The following is a 24,430-nucleotide window of genomic DNA, read 5'->3' on the forward strand; positions in this document are numbered from 1 at the left end:
ATTCTTCTTTCTTCTTTCCGGCGGCTTCCTCATTCCTTCCAAAATCGACTGACCCGAAACTATTTTCAGCCGACTTACAAGTAGCTACTGTGGGATGGGAAACCGACCGAAAGAGGAAGTGAAAAACAGAGCCACCCGGCCCCTTCTACACCCTCCGTCGATCCACAACAGCACTAGGCGGCAAGCGATAACGGGCGAAAATGCCCCGGCACATGATCATCGCGATCGGTCGGTCACGCGACCCTTCCCCATTCGCTGCTGTCGCCGATTTTGAATCCCCCCTGCCCCGTCCCGAGGCCGATCGAGGGAGGGCACACGCATATGCACGCTTGACTCCGATCGATGGCCACGCACCTCACGATCCGCGCACGCCTCCGCACCCACACATGACACAGTAGGCGCCGTACTCAGCACCCACACATGGCGCGCGCGCCTTTTCTTTCGCCCCCCGCGCCACGTACCCGCGCGAAAAGGAGCACCCGATCCAGGTGCTGCGCGCGCCATCGCACACGGTATCCGATCCCCGATCGTGCCGTACGAAGCGCTTCTTTTCTCCCACCTTGGATCGATCGGAGTCCGACGAGGTAGCTGGTAGATTAGATGGCACCAGTGGTACATGCACGCCTCCACGCGATCGGCGCGCGCGCCCGTGCGTTGGGATGCACGGCGGCGAGGCCGGGGGTGCGCAGGTAGGCTGGGCCGGAGCGCGCGCACGCACGTAGGCGGGAGGCCGGTGACCACGCGCCGATCGATCGCGTGGCGGCATGAAAATGGCGTGCAGCGGCCGCGACGCCATGCCTTTGGCCGCGTCCGCGCCGCGCGCATTTATAAAAGGCCTCGGCTCCGGCGCACATGCACACACGCGACGCATGCCCTGATGCACGTCGCGCGCACCCAGCAAGCCACCGCGCCACGCACCGGCTCGACTCGTGAGTAGGATTAGGATCTAGTATCTGTCTATCACTGCACAATTCACATGCGTTGCCATCGATCATCGATCGATACGGGTAAGATCGGTCTCGTCGATCGATCGAGCACGCCACGGCACAGTCATGCTCTCGCTCGAACCCGTCACCCGTGTCCGGGGGTGGTCCTCCTCCTCCTCTGTCCAAAGTCCAAACCAGGCACCATAATTCCACCCCAGCGCTCCCTCCTAGTACAGCACGATCGGCTACTCCTGCTTTTACCATGTACCATTTGCCAGACCCAAGTTACCACTGCTCGTTGCTACGAGTAGCATGCGTGCGAGCGTCGAGGGGGACAATTGAATTGTATGGCTATGGCGCCGCCTCCTCTTCGTCTCAGTACGGTACAGCGATACTGTTCTGCCGTCGCTGTTGCTGGTGCAACAGTGCAATACGGTTCTTTCTTTCTTTTTCCGCCCACTGAGGCCGGCCGGGCCGGCGAGCTCTGTGAATCTCGAGGACATGGACATGTTGTTACTGCCGTCCTCGCCGAGCCTTGATTCGCTTCAGATACACGACAGATTTTATGGCTGGATCCACACTTCAACTCTCTTCACCGAGCCAGAGCATGTTGATCGATCGACGACGCTAGCTAGCCGTGCACTTCCCGCCGGTACGCACGGGACCGAGGCCGCAGTAACGCAGCCACAGCAGATAGACTGCAGCAGAGCAGGGCGATCTTCATCAGACCCAAGGATCGCATCCATCTACCGGATGGATCCGCTCCCTCCTAATCCGGATCATCACGGTAAAATGGGGCAAAAAATTCCAGGCGCCAGCAGGCAGGCACGTACTCGGCGACGTGGCTGGGTGGGCTGCGCCTGCCTGCAGCACGATGCGTGCTGCGTGCATGATGGATTCATTTCACATGGTGGGGATTGGATTATATCAATGATTCAGTGGGTTTTGCTGCTGCGAAAAACTTATTACGAATAATATATATCTGAGGCATGGCCTCCAGTTATGGCAGTGCCGATCGATCGACCGACCGACAGGGGCATAGATGGAAGCTCGGCTGCAAATATTCTAGTAGCTGGACCCTAATAAGCTTTCTTCTAGATCTATAAATTCTTTTTCTTCTCGATTTTCTTGAGAGGATCTGATTGCACTGCTCGGCCAGATATGCATGCACGTTGGCTGATGGGGGAGGACTCTTCTGTAGGGTTGATCAGTGATGATCGGCCATGCATATGCTTGCATGGTCCATCTGCTACTCAACACTAGTAGATTTGAAACCCGATGTGATATGCCCATAAATCATGCATTTATGCATGCTACGTACGCATGATAGGCTGGATGTCTGTGAGAGGTGCCGTGGTACGTGGATGGCGCATAGCAGGTGATCTTGATGTTTGCTCCGTATATGCTGTGTACAGTGTGTAAAAAATGCATTTATATTATGAGACGGAGGGAGTAGCTTATTAACCGTCGTCCTGGCCTGCACTGCATAACTTTTGCGCTGCTGGATCACGGAGTGCAGGAATTTGCTTGGTCCGTATCACCGTATTTTTGTGTTATATCTTTACCTCTTTATATTTCCCTATAATTATAATTAATATAATAAAGGAGTGCGGCGTTTCTACTCCCGAGCTCATCTGCACCTGCCCTGACGAAAAAAAAATCAAAATAAATACCAAAAAAATAATAAAAAATTCCATTTTTTTGTGGTAGATAAGTTCACGCGTGAGGTGCGCTCCAAGTTTTAACTCATTTGGACATTTGGGCAACTCTCAGCAAAAAAGACAAATTCAGGGTCGGTAAAAAAGTTTACTATTCACACAATGTTCTGACCCGATTTGTTTTTTTGCTGATAGCTGCTCAGATGTCCAAATAAGTTAAAATTTAAAGCGAACCTCACGCATAAAATTGTCTATCACATATTTTTTTGGGGTTTTTGAAATTTTTTAGTATTTATTTTGATTTTTTTCCTGACCGGGTGCAGATGAGCCTGGCCACCGAATTGGGTTTTCGATAATAAAGGGGCTATTGCTTCTGTGCAAATTGCCCCCCAAGTTGGCACTAATTACCCACCATGTCACTGGTAAGCAAAGAAAAAACGATTCATTTTTATTTTAAAATCGCCGCCTGATTCTGTTCTTATAAATTGATACACTTCTGTAACATAAGCACACAAGTGGAGCGATGGCTAAGGGCACGGTCATCCACACGGGAGAACAGTGATCGATCCCTTTTTCTCCCCCTTTTCCACTCGTAAGCGCGCCACCTCCTCCAGTAAGCGGTAATGGGCCGGCCCATGGTCGTGGAGCCCCTGTTTTCTATTTTGTTTTTATGCTTTTTATTTACTTTCTCATTTTAATTTTAATTTTTTTTCTTCTCTAAATGAAATTCTGGATTTTCAAAAGAACCAAATTTCAAAATATTGTGAGTTTTCTAAAAAAATGAAAAAACATAAACTGTTTGTGAATTCAAAAAACATTTGGACAATCATAAAATGTTCATGATTTCAAAAAATTGTTCACATATTATAAAAAAATTCATGATTTGAAATAAATATCCAACAAATAAATAATGTTCATGGTTTCTAAAAAATTATCCAATATTCAAAACATATTTGCGAATTTGAAAAATGTCCATGAAATTTTAGAAAATTTTCACAAAAATTAAAACAAATCCATAAATAATGAACAAAATGAACCATTGTTTACGCAGAGGTTTTATTAGGGGATCTATAGAAGTCATTTTATGATTTTATTTAGTTCCTCGCGTCAGGTAAAAAAAAGATTTCCATGTTTTGTGCAACGCCGAGCCCCAAGGAAAATTGGCACAACTTCCTATGGGTTAGTTTTTGTAAGCTATATGAAAATGACTAAATGTCTATTTTGCTTCATACACATATATGTTTATTCTGGTACCATACTATTTGCTATGGTAAACACCGCTATGCTAGGTCAAGGCGAGACACATCATTCATCAGTCTAGCTCAGGCAGGTTCCATCAATGCAGTTTGCTCAGCCAAAATATATTTCGTTGTGGCGCCTTAGGAAATCAAGTCGTGATGAGACCATCACATTTTCAGTTTTTGAAATGCCTTTTAAAAGTCCCTTATCTCATCATGACATCACAGACATATTTTGTGAAATGACATTGTAGAAGTCCCTTATCTCATCCATGCATTTGGTTCAAACTTTTTTTATCTACCACACCTGCATAATATGATAATTTTTCTCCCGTTGCAACGCACATGCATATTTGCTAGTCTAATAATAAAGTCATTAGAGCATGTCTAACAGAGCCCTCAGACTGGTCAAACCCTCAAAATAACTGCCAGTTTGAGGGTTGAGCAAAAAAAAGGTGCAGATCAGTACCCTCAAATCCCTAAACCCTCAAAAAAATTCCAGGCCGAACCCTCAAGTTCATGGCCAACCTGCACTAGTGAGGGTTGGAGGGCAATTTCCAGGCCCAACCCTCACTTGGTCAACGAGCTGCGCGGGAATGAAATTTCCCCAACTGCCTCTCACCACCGCGCCGCCGCCGCCTGTTCTCGGCGCCGCCGCCCGGCCATGGACCCCCTCCAGCCCCCGGCCACCCCCTCCGCCGCCGGCAACGGCCCCCGTGCCAACACCGGCGCCCGCCTCCGCCCCGTGCCTCCCGCCCCCGAACACCGCGACCGCCGCCGCCGTCGCGGAGATGGTGGCGGCCACCCACGTCGGCCAAAAACAGTGGCGAGCGGGCACCCACGTCGACGAACAGCAGCGAATTCCGGCGGTGAGCAGCGCACGACGTTGATGAAGACAGAGACGATTCCCTTGCTCCCGAGCGTCCCGGCTCGATTCCCTCCGTGCAGACAAAGAGGACGACGAGACAGAGATTTTGAGGGTTGGTTTGAGGGCACTGATCTGCGCCAGGGATTTTTGGCCTTCAAAACGACATTTTCTCAGCCCTCAAACTGGTTTTGAAGGTTGAGTTTTTGAGGGCTCTGTTAGACATGCTCTTAGTGTTTCTGTCCATACGTCATCAGATTGCCCCTGAAGTTGTAAAATATTTACCCCCATGCCACCGGTAAGTGAAAAAAAAAACGTTTGGTTCCTTATATTTTGTTTCGTCCGCGGCCGCCTTAGCTCAATAGGAAGAGACCCCCTAAGGTACATTTACCATTCATGTAGTGGTTGGGGCCTTGGCATATCACGCCGGATATCATGGGTTCGATGCCCCTAGTACTTTTAAAAAAAATCAAATACTTTTTAAAATATTCATATCTTTCAAACCCTAACTCCAGATCTAACACGTCACATATAAAAATCCATTAGAAAAATGTGTAGACTCCAAATATGTTATCATCTTGCATGTTAATAATTTTTAAAATTAAGTTCAGGGTGAAAACTTAAATAATATCTTATTTATATGAGGTTTTTTGGAAATGCCTATTACATATGTCCTTATAGATGATTTTTTTGGGTGGAGCTACCTAATATGTTTCCAACCAAATTAAGTCTTGAACTGGATTACACTTGCAAACATATATATCAGTAAGACAAAATTAATGCTCTTATGCACATGCTATCGTTGAATACTAAAATGTACTTTGCTATTTTCATCCTAATAATCCACAAGTATAGGGGATAAATTGTAGCTTTTTTGATAAATAAGAGTGTCGAACCCAACAAGGAGCTAAATGTAGGATTTATATTCCCTTCAAGCTCTATCGACCACCGATACAACTCTACGCACACTTAACGTTCGCTTTACCTAGAACAACTCCGAAACTATTTTGTAGGTGTGATGCTTGAAATACTTTGCAAAAATAAAACTATAAGTATTTTGCGAGATAATAATAGTTAGTTGTTTAGTAGAAAGATTTTTATAACACAAGAGAAGTATTTTCTCCATAGGCAATCGATAACTAGACCGGTAGTCATTATCGTAATTTTATATGAGGGAGAGGCATGAGCTAACATACTTTCCGTACTTGGATCATATGCACTTATGATTGAAACTCTAGCAAGCATCCGCAACTACCAAAGATCATTAAGGTAAAACCCAACCATAACATTAAGTATCAAGTCCTCTTTATCCCATACGCAACAACCCACCTACTCGGGTATGTGTTTCAGTCACTCACGCCACCCACCATAAGCGAATTATGAACGTATTGCAACACCCTACAGCTGGAGTCCCTCATTCTTGCGCGACACGGAGGGCACCATAGGACAACACCAAAATAAAACATACAACTCAAACCAATCACGATCATCAATCAACCCATAGGACAAAACAGATCTACTCAAACATCATAGGATGGCAACACATCATTGGATAATAATATGTAGCATTAAGCACCATGTTTAAGTAGAGATTACAGCGGGGAGAAGAGGTGTTACACCGCTACATAGAGGGGGGGAGATTTGGTGGTGACGGGGGCAAAGTTGTTGGTGTAGATCGCCGTCACGATGATTGCCCCGGCGGTGTTCTGGCGCCACCGGGAGAGAGGGGGAGAGAGCCCCCTCCTTCTTCTTCCTTGGCCTCCCCCCTAGATGAGAGAAGAGTTTCCCCTCTGGTCCATGGCCGCCATGGCGGCGGAGGGGCAGGAGCCCCTCCTAGATTGGATCTCTCTCTCTTTGTTCTCTTTTGTTTCACGTTCCTATTTTCTGGCCCTTAACCGTTTCTTAAATCCCCGCAGATCCGTAACTCTGATTGGGCTAAAATTTTGAGGGGATTTTAATCCATATATTATCTTTCTTACAGAAAAAGAAGGGAAGCAACTGCCTTACGAGATGCCCACTACCCACCTGGGCACACCGGTCCCCCCCTAGGGGCGCCCTGATAGGTAGTGGGCCCCTCGAGCACCGCCTTGCATTGATTCTTATTCCAAAAATTCACATATATATTCCAAAATAAACCTCCGTAATTTTTTATCGCGTTTGGACTTTGTTTGATATAGATATTCTGCGAAACAAAAAACATGCAACAAACAGGAACTGGCGCTGGGCACTGGATCAATATGTTACTCCAATAAATCATATAAATTGTTGCCAAAAGTATGTGAAAAGTGTACAATATTGGCATGGAACAATAAAAAATTATAGATATGACGGAGATGTATTAGCATCCCCAAGCTTAATTCCTGCTCGTCCTTGAGTAGGTAAATGATAAAAAAAGATAATTTTTGATGTGGAATGCTACCTAGCATAATCTTGACCATATAATCTAATCATGGCATGAATATTAAGACACGAGTGGTTCAAAGCAATAGTCTATAATTTGACATAAAGACATCAATACTTAGGCATCCCAACAAACAATGATGTCTTTTAAAATATCAATGCTAAAGAACGCTATCCCTAAAAAAATCATATAGCCTTATCATGCTCCATCTTCTTAACACAAAGTATTTATCATGTACTACCCCCGGTGTTAGCCAAGCAATTGGTTCATACTTTTTAACGCGCTTCAGGTTTTTCAACTCCCACGCAATACATGAGCGCAAGCCATGGATATAGCACTATGGGTGGAATAGAATACGGTGGTAGAGATTAATTTGGAGAAGACAAAAAGGAAGATAGTCTCATATCGACACGGCTAATCAATGGGCTATGGAGATGCCCATCAGTTGATATCAATGTGAGGAGTAGGGATTGCCATGCAACAGATGCACTAAGAGCTATAAGTGTATGAAAGCTCAAACTGAAAACTAAGTGGGTGTGCATCTAACTTGCTTGCTCGAAGACCTCGGGCATTTGAGGAAGCCCATCATCGGAATATACAAGCCAAGTTCTATAATGAAAAATTACCACTAGTTACATGAAAGTAAAAGCATAGGAGGCTCTCTATATGAAAAATGTGGTGCTCCTTTGAGGCACAAGTGTGGTAAAGGATAGTAACAATGCCCCTTCTCTCTTTTTCTCTCATTTTCTTCTTTTTTCTTTTTTTCTTGGGCTCTTTTTGGCCTCTCTTTTTTCTTTTTTTCTTTTTTCCGGAGTCTCATCCCGACTTGTGGGGGAATCATAGTCTCTGTCATCCTTTCCTCACTGGGACATGCTCTAATAATGAATAATGATGATCATCACACTTCTATTTACTTACTACTCAAAAAATTACAACTCGATCCTAGAACAAAGTATGACTCTATATGAATGCCTCTGGCAGTGTACCAGGATGTGCAATGATCTAGCGTAGCAATGATATAAAAAAGGACAAGCCATGAAAATATTATGCTAGCTATCTTACGATCATGCAAAGCAATATGAGGATGAATGCTCAAGTCACGTATATGATGATGATGATGGAAGTTGCATGGCAATATATCTCGGAATGGCTATAGAAATGCCATAATAGGTAGGTATGGTGGCTATTTTGAGGACGATATAATGAGGCTTATGTGTGATAGAGCATATCATAATGATAACCCACAAGTATAGGGGATCGCAACAGTTTTCGAGGGTAGAGTATTCAACCCAAATTTATTGATTCGGCACAAGGGGAGCCAAAGAATATTCACAAGTATTAGCAGTTAGTTGTCAATTCAACCACACCTGGAAGATTTAATGTCTGCAACAAGGTGATCAATAGCAAAGTAGTATGATAGTAATGGTAACAATGGCAATAGTAACAGTAGCAGTTTTGTAGTGATTGCAACAGCAGCAACAACGAAAGTAACTTAGCAAAGATCAATATGTGAAAAGCTCGTAGGCATTGGATCAGCGATGGATAATTGTGTTGGATGGCATTCATCATGCAACAGTTATAACCTAGGGCGACACAGAACTAGCTCCAATTCATCAATATAATGTAGGCATGTATTCTGTATATAGTCATACATGCTTATGGAAAAGAACTTGCATGGCATCTTTTGTCCTACCCTCCCGTGGCAGCGGGGTCCATAAGGAAACTAAGGGATATTAAGGCCTCCTTTTAGTAGAGAACCGGAACAAAGCATTAGCACTTAGTGAATACATGAACTCCTCAAACTATGGTAATCACCGGAAAGAATCCCAATTATTGTCACCTTGGGGTATGCGAATCATAACTCGTAATAGGTGCATATAACTTGCAAGATAGGATCAAGAACACAAGTATATTCATGAAAACATAATAGGTTCAGATCTGAAATCATGGCACTCGGGCCCTAGTGACAAGCATTAAGCATAGCAAAGTCATATCAACATCAATCTCAGAACATAGTGGATACTAGGCATCAAGCCCTAACAAAACTAACTCGATTACATGACAGATCTCATCCAACCCATCACCGTCCAACAAGCCTACGAAGAAATTACTCACTCCCAGCGGTGAGCATCATGAAATTGGTGATGGGGGAAGGTTGATGATGACGACGACGTCGAATTCCACCCTCGGGAGCCCCGAACGGACTCCAGATCGGCCCTCCCGATGAAGAACAGGAGGTGGTGATGACCCACAAGTATAGGGGATCAATCGTAGTCCTTTCGATAAGTAAGAGTGTCGAACCCAACAAGGAGCAGAAGGAAATGACAAGCGGTTTTCAGCAAGGTATTTTTCGCAGGCACTGAAATTATCGGTAACAGATAGTTTGGTGATAAGATAATTCGTGACGGGTAACAAGTAACAAGTGTAACAAAGTTGCAACAAGGTGGCCTAATACTTTTTGTAGCAAATGATAAGCCTGGAGGAACTCCTATATAAAGCAAAGCGCTCCCAAGGACACATGGGAATTATCGTCAAGTTAGTTTTCATCAACGCCCATATGATTCACGTTCGTTACTTTGATAATTTGATATGTGGGTGGAACAGTGCTTGGGTGCTGTCCTTACTTGGAGAAGCCTTCCACTTATGATTAACCCCTCTCGCAAGCATCAGCAACTATGAAAGAAGAATTAAGATAAATCTAACCATAGCATGAAACATGTGGATCCAAATCAGCCCCTTACGAAGCAATGCATAAATTAGGGTTTAAGCTTCTGTCACTCTAGCAACCCATCATCTACTTATTACTTCCCAATGCCTTCCCCTAGGCCCAAATCATGGTGAAGTGTCATGTAGTCGATGTTCACATAACACCACTAGAGGAAAGACAACATACATCTCATCAAAATATCGAACGAATACCAAATTCACATGATTACTTATAACAAGACTTCTCCCATGTCCTCAGGAACAAATGTAACTACTCACAAAGCATGTTCATGTTCAAGATCAGAGGGGTAATAAATATCATTAAGGATCTGAACATATGATCTTCCACCAAATAAACCAACTAGCATCAACTACAAGGAGTAATCAACACTACTAGCAACCCATAAGTACCAATATGAGGTTCTGAGGCAAAGATTAAATACAAGAGATGAACTAGGGTTTGAGAGGAGATGGTGCTGGTGAATATGTTGATGAAGATTGACCCTCCCTCGATGAGAAGATCATTGGTGATGACGATGGCTTCGATTCCCCCCTCCCGGAGGGAAGTTTCCCGGCCAGAATAGCTCCGCTAGAGCCCTAGGTTGGTTCTGCCCAGGTTCCGCCTCGAGACGGCTGCGCTTCATCCCGAAAGCTTCCTTATGATTTTTTTCAGGTCAAAACCCTCCATATAGCAGAAGATGGGCACCAGATGATGGCCAGGGGGCCCACAAGCCCTGGGGGCGCGCCCTGGGGGTAGGGCGCGCCACCCAGGCTTGTGGCCACCTGGTGGGTCCCCTTCTGTTGTTTCTTCGCCCAATATTTTTTATATATTCCAAAACAATTCTCCATAAAGTTTCAGGACATTTGGAGTTGTGCAGAATAGGTATCTGATGTCTACTACACAACCTTCTTCTTGTAGACGTTGTTGGGCCTCCAAGTGCAGAGGTTTGTAGGACAATAGCAATTTTCCCTCAAGTGGATGACCTAAGGTTTATCAATCCGTGGGAGGCATAGGATGATGATGGTCTCTCTCAAACAACCCTGCAACCAAATAACAAAGAGTCTCTTGTGTCCCCAACACACCCAATACAATGGTATATTGTATAGGTGAACTAGTTCGGCGAAGAGATGGTGATACAAGTGCAATATGGATGGTAGATATAGGTTTTTGTAATCTGAAAATATAAAAAACAGCAAGGTAACTAATGATAAAAGTGAGCGTAAACAGTATTGCAATGCTTCGAAACAAGGCCTAGGGTTCATACTTTCACTAGTGCAAGTTCTCTCAACAATAATAACATAATTGGATCATATAACTTTCCCTCAACGTGCAACAAAGAGTCACTCCAAAGTCACTAACATCGGAGAACAAACGAAGAGATTATTGTAGGGTACGAAACCACCTCAAAGTTATTCTTTCTGATCGATCTATTCAAGAGTCCGTAGTAAAATAACACGAAGCTATTCTTTTCGTTCGATCTATCCTAGAGTTCGTACTAGAATAACACCTTAAGACACAAATCAACCAAAACCCTAATGTCACCTAGATACTCCAATGTCACCTCAAGTATCCGTGGGTATGATTATACGATATGCATCACACAATCTCAGATTCATCTATTCAACCAACACAAATAACTTCAAAGAGTGCCCCAAAGTTTCTACCGGAGAGTCAAGACGAAAACGTGTGCCAACCCCTATGCATAAGTTCACAAGGTCACTGAACCCGCAAGTTGATCACCAAAACATACATCAAGTAGATCACATGAATATCCCATTGTCACCACAGATAAGCACATGCAAGGCATACATCAAGTGTTCTCAAATCCTTAAAGACTCAATCCGATAAGATAACTTCAACGGGAAAACTCAATCCATTACAAGAGAGTAGAGGGGGAGAAACATCATAAGATCCAACTATAATAGCAAAGCTCGCGATACATCAAGATCGTGCCATATCAAATACGCGCGTGAGAGAGAGATCAAACACATAGCTACTGGTACATACCCTGAGCCCCGAGGGTGAACTACTCCCTCCTCGTCATGGAGAGTGCCGGGATGAGGAAGATGGCCACCAGTGATGGATCCCCCCTCCGGCAGGGTGCCGGAACAGGGTCCCGATTGGTTTTTGGTGGCTACAGAGGCTTTAGGTGGTGGAACTCCCGATCTAGGTTATTTTCTGGAGGTTTCTTTATTTATAGGAATTTTTGGCGTCGGTCTCACGTCAGGGGGGGTCTCCGAGTCGTCCAGGAGACAGGGGGGCGCGCCCAGGGGGTAGGGCGCGCCCTCCACCCTCGTGGATGGCTCGGGACTCTTCTGGCCCAACTCATTTACTCCGGGGGCTTCTTTTGGTCCATAAAAAATCGTCAAAAATTGGCACGTCAATTGGACTCCATTTGGTATTCCTTTTCTGTAAAACTCAAAAACAAGGAAAAAACAGAAACTGGCACTGGGCTCTAGGTTAATAGGTTAGTCCCAAAAATCATATAAAATAGCATATAAATGCATATAAAACATCTAAGATGGATAATATAATAGCATGGAACAATAAAAATTATAGATACGTTGGAGACGTATCAAGCATCCCCAAGCTTAATTCCTGCTCGTCCTCGAGTAGGTAAATGATAAAAACATAATTTTTGATGTGGAATGCTACCTAACATATTTATCAATGTAATCTTCTCTATTGTGGAAAGAAAATTCAGATCCATAAGATTCAAAACAAAAGTTTAATATTGACATAAAAACAATAATACTTCAAGCATACTAACCAAGCAATTATGTCTTCTCAAAATAACATAGCCAAAGAAAGCTCATCCCTACAAAATGATATAGTTTGGCTATGCTCCATCTTCGTCACATAAAATGCTCCAATCATGCACAACCCCAGTTTCGGCCAAGCAATTGTTTCATACTTTAGTATTCTCAAACTTTTTCATCTTTCACGCAATATATGAGCGCGAGCCATGGACATAGCACTATAGGTGGAATAGAATGGTGGTTGTGGAGAAGACAAAAAAAAGAGAAGATAGTCTCACATCAACTAGGCGTATCAATGGGCTATGGAGATGCCCATCAATAGATATCAATGTGAGTGAGTAGGGATTGCCATGCAACGGATGCACTAGAACTATAAGTGTATGAAAGCTCAACAAAAGAAACTAAGTGGGTGTGCATCCAACTTGCTTGCTCACGAAGACCTAGGGCAATTTGAGGAAGCCCATCATTGGAATATACAAGCCAAGTTCTATAATGAAAAATTCCCACTAGTATATGAAAGTGACAACATAAGAGACTCTCTATCATGAAGATCATGGTGCTACTTTGAAGCACAAGTGTGGAAAAAGGATAGTAACATTGTCCCTTCTCTTTTTTTCTCTCATTTTTTTTAGTATTTTTATTATTTTTATTTTTGGTGGGCTTCTTTGGCCTCTTTTTTTGGGCTTCTTTGGCCTCTTTTATTTTTCGTCCAGAGTCTCATCCTGACTTGTGGGGGAATCATAGTCTCCATCATCCTTTCCTCACATGGGACAATGCTCTAATAATGAAGATCATCACACTTTTATTTACTTACAACTCAAGAATTACAACTCGATACTTAGAACAAAATATGACTCTATGTGAATGCCTCCGGCGGTGTACCGGGATGTGCAATGAATCAAGAGTGAAATGTATGAAAAATTATGAATGGTGGCCATGCCACAAATACGATGTCAACTACATGATCATGCAAAGCAATATGACTATGATGAAGCGTGTCATAATAAACGGAACGGTGGAAAGTTGCATGGCAATATATCTCGGAATGGCTATGGAAATGCCATAATAGGTAGGTATGGTGGCTGTTTTGAGGAAGGTAAATGATGGGTTTATGGTACCGGCGAAAGTTGCGCGGCACAAGAGAGGCTAGCAATGGTGGAAGGGTGAGAGTGCGTATAATCCATGGACTCAACATTAGTCATAAAGAACTCACATACTTATTGCAAAAATCTACAAGTCATCAAAGCCAAGCACTACGCGCATGCTCCTAGGGGAAGGGTTGGTAGGAGTTAACCATCGCGCGATCCCGACCTCCACACATAAGGAAGGCAATCAACGAAACACCTCATGCTTCAAATTTGTCACACAACGTTTACCATACGTGCATGCTATGGGACTTGCAAACCTCAACACAAGTATTTCTCAATTTCACAATTACTCAACTAGCACGACTCTACTATCACCATCTTCATATCTCAAAACAATCATCAAATATTCAATGCACTCTATATGAAAGTTTTTATTATACCTGTCTTGAATGCACATCATATTAGGACTAATTTTATAACAAAAGAAAATTACCATGCTGTTCTAAAAGACTCTCAAAATAATATAAGTGAAGCATGAGAGTTCATTAATTTCTTCAAAATAAAACCACCGTCGTTCTCTAAAAGATATAAGTGGAGCACTAGAGCAAACGACAAACTACTCCGAAAGATATAAGTGAAGATCAATGAGTAGTCGAATAATTATGTAACTATGTGAAGACTCTCTAACAATTAAGAATTTCAGATCTTGGGATATTATTCAAACAGCAATCAAAACAAAATAAAACAAAATGACGCTCCAAGCAAAACACATATCATGTGGTGAATAAAAATAAAGCTCCAAATAAAGTTACCGATGAACGAAGACGAAAGAGGGGATGCCATTCGGGGCATCCCCAAGCTTAGGCTTTTGGTTGTCCTTTAATATTGCCTTGGGGTGCCTTGGGCATCCCCAAGCTTAGGCTCTTGCCACTCTTTATTCCATAGTCCATCGAATCTTTACCCAAAACTTGGAAACTTCACAACACAAAACTCAACAGAAAACTCCTAAGCTCTGTTAGTATAAGAAAATAAATCACCACTTTTGGTACTGTTGTGAACTCATTATTTATCTATATTGGTGTAATATCTACTGTATTCCAACTTCTCTATGGTTCATACCCTCCGATACTACTCATAGATTCATCAAAATAAGCAAACAACACATAGAAAACCGAATCTGTCAAAAACAGAACAGTTTGTAGTAATGTGTAACTCTCGAATACTTCTGTAACCCCAAAAATCCTACCACATTAGGACAACTTGAGAAATTTGTGTACCTATCCAGAGCAAAAAGAATCAGATCAAAAGCACGTTCCTGTGAATTATCAAAACTAATTTACTGAGTGCAAATGTTTCTGATTTTCAACAAGATGAACACAACTATCACTGTAAGCTATCCTAAAGGTCTTACTTGGCACTTTATTGAAACAAAAGCTATAAAACATGATTACTACAGTAGAATAATCATGTGAACACACAAAAACAGTAAGGGTAAATATTGGGTTGTCTCCCAACAAGCGCTTTTCTTTAATGCCTTTCTAGCTAGGCATGATGATTTCAATGATGCTCACATAAAAGATAAGATTTGAAACATAACGGGAGCATCATGAACAATATGAATAGCACATTTAAGTCTAACCCACTTCCTATGCATAGGGATTTTGTGAGCAAACAACTTATGGGAACAAGAATCAACTAGCATAGGAAAGCAAAACAAGCATAGCTTCAAGATTTTCAACACATAGAGAGGAAACTTGATATTATTGCAATTCCTACAAGCATATGTTCCTCCCTCATAATAATTTTCAGTAGCATCATGAATGAATTCAACAATATAACCATCACATAAAGCATTATTTTCATGATGCACAAGCATAGAAATTTTACTACTCTCCACATAAGCAAATTTATTCTCATGAATAGTAGTGGGAGCAAACTCAATGAAATAGCTATCACGTGTTACTTTATTCACATAATCAATTTGAGCATTAAAATCATGATGACAAGTTTCATGGATATCATTACTCTTTATAGCATAAATTTCATCACAATAATCATCATAGATAGGAGGCATGCTATCATCATAATATATTTTCTCATCAAAACTTGGGGGACTAAAAATATCATCTTCATCAAACATAGCATCCCCAAGCTTGTGGCTTTGCATATCATTAGCATCATGGATATTCAAGGAATTCATACTAACAAAATTGCAATCATGCTCATCATTCAAAGATTTAGTGCCAACCATTTTAATGCATTCTTCCTCTAGCAATTGAGAACAATTATCATAATCCTTATTTTCACGGAAGACATTAAAAAGATGAAGCATATGAGGCACCCTCAATTCCATTTTTTTGTAGTTTTCTTTTATGAACTAAACTAGTGATAAAACAAGAAACAAAAAAATTCGATTGCAAGATCTAAAGATATACCTTCAAGCACTAGCCTCCCCGGCAACGGCGCCAGAAAAGAGCTTGATGTCTACTACACACCTTCTTATTGTAGACATTGTTGGGCCTCCAAGTGCAGAGGTTTGTAGGACAATAGCAAATTTCCCTCAAGTGGATGACCTAAGGTTTATCAATCCGTGGGAGGCGTAGGATGAAGATGGTGTCTCTCAAACAACCCTGCAACCAAATAACAAAGAGTCTGTTGTGTCCCCAACACACCCAATACAATGTTAAATTGTATAGGTGCACTAGTTCGGCGAAGAGATGGTGATACAAGTGCAATATGGATGGTAGATATAGGTTTTTGTAATCTGAAAATATAAAAACAACAAGGTAACTAATGATAAAAGTGAGTGTAAACGGTATTGCAATGCTTCGAAACAAGGCCTAGGGTTCATACTTTCACTCGTGCAAGTTCTCTCAACAATAATAACATAATTGGATCATATAACTATCCCTCAATGTGCAACAAAGAGTCACTCCAAAGTCACTAATAGCAGAGAACAAACGAAGAGATTATCGTAGGGTACAAAACCACCTCAAAGTTATTCTTTCTGATCGATCTATTCAAGAGTCCGTACTAAAATAACACGAAGCTATTCTTTCCGTTTGATCTATCCTAGAGTTCGTACTAGAATAACACCTTAAGACACAAATCAACCAAAACCCTAATGTCACCTAGGTACTCCAATGTCACCTCATAAATTTCTGTTCGATCTATCCTGTATTTATAGGAATTTTTGGCGTCGGTCTCACGCCAGGGGGGTCTCCGAGTCGTCCACGAGGCAGGGGGGCATGTCCAGGGGTAGGGCGTGCCCTCCACCCTCGTGGATGGCTCGGGACTCTTCTGTCCCAACTCTTTTACTCCGGGGGGCTTCTTTTGGTGCATAAAAAATCGTCAAAAATTGGCACGCCAATTGGACTCCGTTTGGTATTCCTTTTCTGTAAAACTCAAAAACAAGGAAAAAACAAAAACTGGCACTAGGCTCTAGGTTAATAGGTTAGTCCCAAAAATCATATAAAATAGCATATAAATGCATATAAAACATCTAAGATGGATAATATAATAGCATGGAACAATCATAAATTATAGATACGTTGGAGACGTATCAGTATCACAGATTTTCTCTTTTTCGGTCCAGAATTCCAGCTGCTGGCATTCTCCCTCTTCATGTAAAACTGGTAAAACAAGAGAGAAAAGGCATAAGTATTGTACCATAATGCGAAATAACAACCCATAATGCAATAAATATCGATATAAAAACATGATGCAAAATGGACGTATCAACTCCCCCAAGCTTAGACCTCGCTTGTCCTCAAGCGAAAGCCGAAATCGATAATCATGTCCACGTGTTTAGAGATAGAGGTATTGATAAAATAAAATACAGACATGAGGGCATCATGATCATCTTTAGAACAACAACATACTATCATACAACTTCTCATGCTAAAGTGAAAATTCATTCACAAGGTAAAGTATGAACCCAGAACTTTATTGAAAACTAACAAACTATGATCTCAGTCATTGAAGCAATTGCAATTTATCATAATATCGGAAAGAGTCAATATAAGAGTGTTTTAGCAAGTTCACATACTCAACCATCGTTTAATCATTCATAATTGCTAACACTCACGTGATACTTTGAGATCAAAGCTTCAGTTAGACACATAGAAAGATATGGGCTTATAGTTTCGCCTGCCAACCATTTACCTCATGGGTAACGTCAACAATAATAATTTATGAACACCTACATCCGAGTGGATATATATGTCTGGATCTTCCCCAACACATAGTGCTTGCCAAAAAGAGAAAGTATAAAAGGAAGGGTGAAGATCACCATGACTCTTGTATAAAGGTAAGATGTAAAATAAAAGATAGGCCCTTCGCAGAGGGAAGCAGAGGTTGTCATGCGCTTTTAAGGTTGGATGCACGAAATCTTAATGCAATGGAACTTCACTTTAAATTGTCGCTTGTGATAGAGAACTTTATTATGCAGTTCGTCGCTTTTATTTCTTCCATATCACAAGTACGTATAAAGCTTATTTTCCTCACACTAAAAGATCACATATTTAGAGAGCAATTTTTATTGCTTGCACCGATGACAACTTACTTGAAGGATCTTACTCAATCCATAGGTAGATATAGTGGACTCTCATGGCAAAACTGGGTTAAGGTTTTATGGATGCACAAGTAGTATCTCTACTTAGTGCAAATTTTTTTGCTAGCAAGGGATAGAAAGCAAACTCAACATGTTGGAGGATCCAGGACATTATAACTTCTATTCGGGTATAGGAAAACATAACCCATTATGTTGTCTTCCTTGTCTAATGATACGTCTCCAACGTATCTATATTTTTTTATTGTTCCATGCTATTATATTATCCATCCTGGATGTTTTATATGCATTTATATGCTATTTTATATGATTTTTGGGACTAACCTATTAACCTAGAGCCCAGTGCCAGTTTCTGTTTTTTCCTTGTTTTTGAGTTTTACAGAAAAGGAATACCAAATGGAGTCCAATTGACGTGCCGATTTTTGATGGACCAAAAGAAGCCCCCAGAGTAAAAGAGTTTGGCCAGAAGAGTCCCGAGCCATTCACAAGGGTGGAGGGTGTCGGTGTCAAAACCGGCGGATCTCGGGTAGGGGGTCCCGAACTGTGCGTCTAAGGCGGATGGTAACAGGAGGCGGGGGACATGATGTTTACCCAGGTTCGGGCCCTCTTGATGGAGGTAATACCCTACTTCCTGCTTGATTGATCTTGCTGATATGAGTATTACAAGAGTTGATCTACCACGAGATCGTAGAGGCTAAACCCTAGAAGCTAGCCTATGGTATGATTGTTGTTCTTGTCCTACGGACTAAACCCTCCGGTTTATATAGACACCGGAGGGGGCTAGGGTTACACAGAGTCGGTTACATGGGAGGAGATCTACATATCCGTATTGCCAAGCTTGCCTTCCACGCCAAGGAGAGTCCCATCCGGACACGGAACGAAGTCTTCAATCTTGTATCTTCATAGTCCAACAGTCCGGCCAGAGGATATAGTCCGGCTGTCTGAGGACCCCCTAATCCAGGACTCCCTCAGTAGCCCCTGAACCAGGCTTCAATGACGATGAGTCCGGCGCGCAGATTGTCTTCGGCATTGCAAGGCGGGTTCTTCCTCCGAATACTCCATAGAAGATTTTGAACACAAGGATAGTGTCCGGCTCTGCAAAACAAATTCCACATACCACCATAGAGAGAATAATATTTCCACAAATCTAATCTGCTGACAGTTTTTCATAACGTCACGTAATGCCGTGGTCTGGTCATGACGAACCGTTTTTCCGAGCCTGCCACTGCACGTGTTGCGAGGCGGTTTTATTGGCACGTCCCGTCGAAGCAGAGATTGTGTCCCTCTATTCACGGGATTCTCATCAAAAAGGGTGTGGGTAACCCAATCGTGCCTGTGGTATGACTCCTCGATTTTAGGCAAGTTCCAAACGGCCACGCGGAGGACGCTTGATATTCACCCTCTTTATAAAGGGGCCAAGGCCTGTCCTTTTCTTCTCGCACTCAATCGAATCCTTCCCCCACCTTGAGTTCCAACACCCAAGGCTCAGGCAAGGCGCTTCGGACCTTCAGTCATGTCCGGATCCAACCTTCAAGGTCAGTGGATGCCCTCCTCTGTCACAGAGGAGGACATCAAGAAGCTAAGAGAAGCCAGGTATCTGACCGCCGAAATCTCGCACAGGCTGCCTGCTCGAGGGCAGGTCATTCCCACTCCTGAACCCGGCGAGAGCGTCGTATTTGTCTCCCACTTCCTCCGAGGGCTAGGCTTTAGTCTAGATCCCTTTGTTAGAGGGCTCATGTTCTACTACGGGCTTGATTTCCATGAGCTGGCCCCGGATTCCATTCTTCACATCTCGTCATTCATCGTCATGTGTGAAGCCTTCCTTCGCATCACCCCACACTTCGGCTTATGGATCAAGACCTTTAATGTGAAGCCAAGATGATTAATGGGCGACACGCAGAATGCGGAGGTGCCGTAATAAGCAAAGGCGCCGATGTTCCATGGCCAAAGGGTTCCTTCCCGGAGGTGTCTAGCTTATGGCAACGGGAGTGGTTTTACATCACAGCTCCCCGGGGTACTAAGTGGGTAGCCGCCCCTGCATTCCGCTCGGGCCCCCCGCCACAACTGATGTCATGGGTCAACAAGGGGCTGGACTGGGGGCCAGTAAATGATGCGCCGACATTGCAGAGTCACATCCGAGATCTCCTCCAGAGAGATATCAACCTTGTCAAGGTAATGCAAGTCATGCTAGTTCGTCGAGCCCTGCCTTGCAAACGTCGACCTCTCCGTATGTGGGAGTTCAACCCGGAAGGACCGCGAACTATTCAGCACTTCTTCTGTGTGACGCTCGAAGAGATGTACAGATTGTTCTTCGGATCACAAATAGAGTGTTCGGACACCACCGAGGATGCGGGTCTGAACTGCAATCGTCCAGACACTCAAGTAAGTAATTCCGCGGCCGAACATGTTGTCTTTTAATTTATCACAACATCATTCTGAAAAGTCGCCTTTTGACCAGGACTGGATAAAAAGGCGAAGTTGATCAAGTGTCCGGCCCCCCTTCCCGAAGGCTCACCGGATCCCGTACTAGCCAGGATGCTTGAGCTTGCGCCTTATCAAGCGCCATCAGGGGAAGATAAAGGGAGGAACAAAGAAGCCGAGAGCGAGCCTTACTCACTATTCATCCAAACCGGGGGAATTAGTGCCTCCACGAAGGAGGATAACCGGGGAGAAGAATCTAAAATTCCCTCTCCCCAGGGAAGGAAGAGGACCGCCTCTGAAGACTTGGAAGTAATGGTCTCCAAGCGAGGGAAGAAACCTTTGTCAGAGGGTCCTACCCCGGAGGGCATCCCTACCGTACAGTACCCGCAAGGGGACCAACCCTCCACCGAGCTGTGAGTAAACAAAAGTACTTTCGATAAATATATCCTGCTTCATTTCTGAGAATGATAACCGAGACATATGTCTTGCAGTCCGGATCGTAGCCCTTCTTGACAGAGTTCGTCTTCGGGAGATCTTCTTCCGGAGATGATGGAGAGTGAAACGCCTCCCCATGCCTCCCCGCCTCGTGAAGCGGACGACCCTGAGGTGTCGTCACGGAGGATTTCTCCTGATCCGCCAAGGCCAGAGGGTAACCCTTTGGCCACCCGAAGTCTGGAGTATTCGGCTCCTAAGGAGAGCAACAGAAAGAGTCCGGGACCGTTCGGTGCGCGACCAGACGCACTGATGAATCTTCTGGAGCGAGCGGCTATCTCAGAAGCGCATCGTATGCTAATGGGTACGGTGGTTGAGAGGATTTAATCCGCCGAAAGCGGGTTGCATGAAGCTTTTATGAGCCTGCTGAGAGGCTTTGAGGTACGCAAAGTAATATATATTTTGACGGTACCGCACACGCTAGGTGTGCCCTATGTAGATAGTAGCCCCTGAGACTCTGGTTGCTGTCGAAAAAGACGGCAAATAGAGGATCATAGTCCCAGGTAATAACCGTGCTGCTTTTCACGTGCATGCGGCTGAGGGTCTGGTGGCTAGCCGGACTGGTGAGTTTTCGGAACTGAAGCGGCAGATGCCGACATCGTGCTTGTAAACAAGCGGCTTGACGAGGCACAGGGTATGTATTCTCCTATGATCGACACATATTAAGAGGAGCATGATGCTAGTGTCTGTAATATGCTGTGACTGCAGATGGAGCTGTTGCCGTGGAGACCTTTCGGGCGGAACTTGCCCGAGCCAAGGAACAAGCCAGAAAGAGTGATGCAGCTGCCCTAAAGGCGGTCGAAGAGCTAAGAGCCGAACAGGCTGCGCATTGCCAGAGTAAGGAGAAAATAGCCAAGATGGCTGTTGAGCTGAAAGATGCCGCCGACCGTTATGAGCTTCTTGAAAAGGAAAGACAAACGAAGACGACGGACCTGGAGAAATCCGCGGTGGTAGCCAAGGAAGCCCGCTCTAAAATCAGAGCGGCGAATGAGGAACTTCGTCAAGCCGGAAATATCAGGGCTGGGAAGCCCTTTTTGTTGCAGACGAAGTTTGGAGATCCTAAGTATGCCCTTCTGGATCAGTTATGGAGTTCTGCGGACGCGTACCTGGATTTGGCAGCAAGTGCTGCTGATGCGGCCAAGTTTTTCAAAGATCAAAAAGATCATGAAGTGGAAAAGTTGTTCTGGTCACAGTTCAATGCTCCGGCGCGTCCGCTGCTGTTAAATGAGCAAATGGCCGAGTGGGCCGAGCTCCATAGGTTGTCCGGGCTCGCCATGAGGTCTGTTGTGGATCATCTTTGGCCGGAAGGGCCGAGGCCGAATAGTTATTTTGGCTTAGTGCAACGATTCCTTGGTGCTGTGCCGCATATCGACACTGTGAAGAGGTCGGCGTGCATAGAGGGCGCGCGGATGGCTCTCGCCCGTGTCAAGACATACTGGGCAGAGATGGAGGCCACTACTATTGCAACCCAGAGTTCGGCCGTAGGCCGGGTATCGGCCGAGCACTATTTTGAAGAAGTCTTAGAAGGCGCTCGTTTAATAGAGGCTCAGTGCTCGAAGAGTATCATGTTTTAGTGACATGTATCTCAATGGTAAGAACAATGTTATTTGAATTATAAAGGCTGTGTTTATACTTTTGCCTGAAAGTATTATTATGCCTCCTGTGCGGTCGTTTATGTATATGTATATATAACCTGAAAGTTTGCAGTCGTCGGCTTCAGCCCCCATGCATATAATGCGGGGGTGTTCGCAAAAGCGCGTCTTCACACTTGATCCAACGTCTTGGTCCATTAAGGAGGTGGTAGCACGGCGAACGAGGCAATCAGACTATATTGCTTTAACACTTTCACTTAACCATAGGAGTTTGACGGTGGGGCTACTATATAGCCCCTGGTATTTCCGCGGCTATCCGAATACGGTGCGTGTACGTACATGACCAGGAAAACCGGTCCTTCGTTAATGCGGAGGAATCCCGAAGATTCCGATGAGTCATCGAGTGGTTGACCAGTCTCACGCTTTATCATGACAGTCAGTTTTCGGCTTTCTCTACTGAGGTGCTCGTCCGGATGAACCAGGGCACGATCGCAGTAGTTCTCCCGGTGCCACCTTAGCCGATAGAGCGGAACATAAGGTAGCAAAACACGGGAGCCGGGCAAACCCAACATTTGACCAAAGACATGATTCGGAGCTGATGCATATAAGGCCAAACTCGCGACACCGAACACTCCCTAAGGTATTCGGTCTTTACAACATATACCGGGCTGAGTAAGGCCCTTGATAATGAACCCTGAGTGTCCAGGTACGTGCATCATTCTGACGTGGAGAAATGCCAATAACGTCAGCATCGCTCTCGGTTATGCTGAGTATCCGGAGGATGTGAAGCAACAAGAGACAGTAAAAAAGGTTTACGCAGGGTCTTAATCTAAAAAGAAACCTTTGAGCGGGGCCCTACTGCACGTCTGCGCCTGTGTCTCCGTTGTGCCGTATCCTGGAAGGGTGTAGCACGATTATCATCTGTAAAAGAGAAGAACTTAGGAGAAAGTTGTCGTGCAGAAAATTGGTTATTCTCAATAAACCATTAAAATTCAAGATAAGTAAGGTCGAGCCGGACTGTAGTCCTTTTTACATGCGGGAAGCCCCTAGTACCGCCTATGGGGGTATATCCATCAAACCAATCTCAGGTGTATCTAAGCTGTTACAGCTAGTGATTCGCCGGACTCGTCTAGCCGTGTCCGCGGTCTTGACGACTGATCATTTATTCTGGTTGGAGAGGCCGGTTAGTGTTCGGCTGCTAAAGCCGTCACACGTTCTTCCACGCGTAGGGAACGCTCGACATTTCCGCTAACTGTTATGATGCCACGTGGACCGGGCATCTTAAGCTTAAGATAAGCATAATGCGGTACTGCATTAAAACGAGCAAAGGCCGTTCGTCCGAGTAGTGCTTGATAGCCGTTTCGGAATGGAGCGATGTCGAAGGTTAACTTTTCACTTCGGAAGTTGTCGGGGGAACCGAATACAACCTCTAGTACGAGAGAGCCTGTGCAGCTGGCCTCTGGGCCTGGTATTACTCCTTTAAAGACAGTATTGCTTTGGCTAATTCTCATTGGGTCTATCCCCATTTTGCGGACTGTGTCCTGATATATCAGATTAAGACTACTGCCGCCGTCCATGAGGACTCGGGTGAGATGGTATTCGTTGATTATTGGGTCTAGCACCAAGGCAGCCAGTCCTCCGTGCCGGATACTTGTCAGGTGATCTCTACAATCAAAAGTGATCGGGCAGGCCGACCAAGAGTTGAACTTAGGG

Source organism: Aegilops tauschii, chromosome 6 (assembly GCF_002575655.3).
Source record: "Aegilops tauschii subsp. strangulata cultivar AL8/78 chromosome 6, Aet v6.0, whole genome shotgun sequence".
NCBI classification, from domain to species: Eukaryota; Viridiplantae; Streptophyta; class Magnoliopsida; order Poales; family Poaceae; genus Aegilops; species Aegilops tauschii.